The following is a 419-nucleotide window of genomic DNA, read 5'->3' as shown; positions in this document are numbered from 1 at the left end:
CCGGGGAGCAGTTGGGGTTCGGTGCCTTGCTCAAGGGCACCTCAGTCGTGGTATCGAAGGTGGGAGAGAGCGCTGTACATTCGCTCCCCCCACCTACAAGCCCTGCCGGTACGAGACTCGGACCCACAACCTTTGGGTTATGAGTCCGACTCTCTAACCATTAGGCCACGACCCTGGACCTCAAAACCAGTCATAAGGGTCAATTTTTTTTAATTGTGATGTATACATCATCTGAAAGCTGAATAAATAAGCTTTCCATTGATGCATGGTTTGTTAGGATCGGACAATATTTGGCCGAGATACAACTATTTGAAAATCTGGAATCTGAGGGTGCAAAAAAATCTAAATATTGAGAAAATCTCCTTTAAAGTTGTCCAAATTAAGTTCTTAGCAATGCATATTACTAATCAAACATGAAG

General features: G+C 43.9%; 1 protein-coding gene across 1 annotated transcript in view; it reads right to left on the bottom strand.

Moving 5' to 3' along the window:
- Window positions 1–419, bottom strand: part of LOC107679972 (kinesin-like protein KIF21A) — a 67675-nt gene that overhangs the window by 46573 nt on the left and 20683 nt on the right. The gene's annotated exons all lie outside the window — the stretch shown is intronic.

The sequence above is a fragment of the Sinocyclocheilus anshuiensis genome, unplaced genomic scaffold (assembly GCF_001515605.1).
Source record: "Sinocyclocheilus anshuiensis isolate Anshui unplaced genomic scaffold, SAMN03320099.WGS_v1.1 scaffold528, whole genome shotgun sequence".
Lineage (NCBI taxonomy): Eukaryota > Metazoa > Chordata > Actinopteri > Cypriniformes > Cyprinidae > Sinocyclocheilus > Sinocyclocheilus anshuiensis.
The sequence above is the reverse complement of the archived record's forward strand: the minus strand, read 5'-3'. Positions and strand labels throughout refer to the sequence as shown.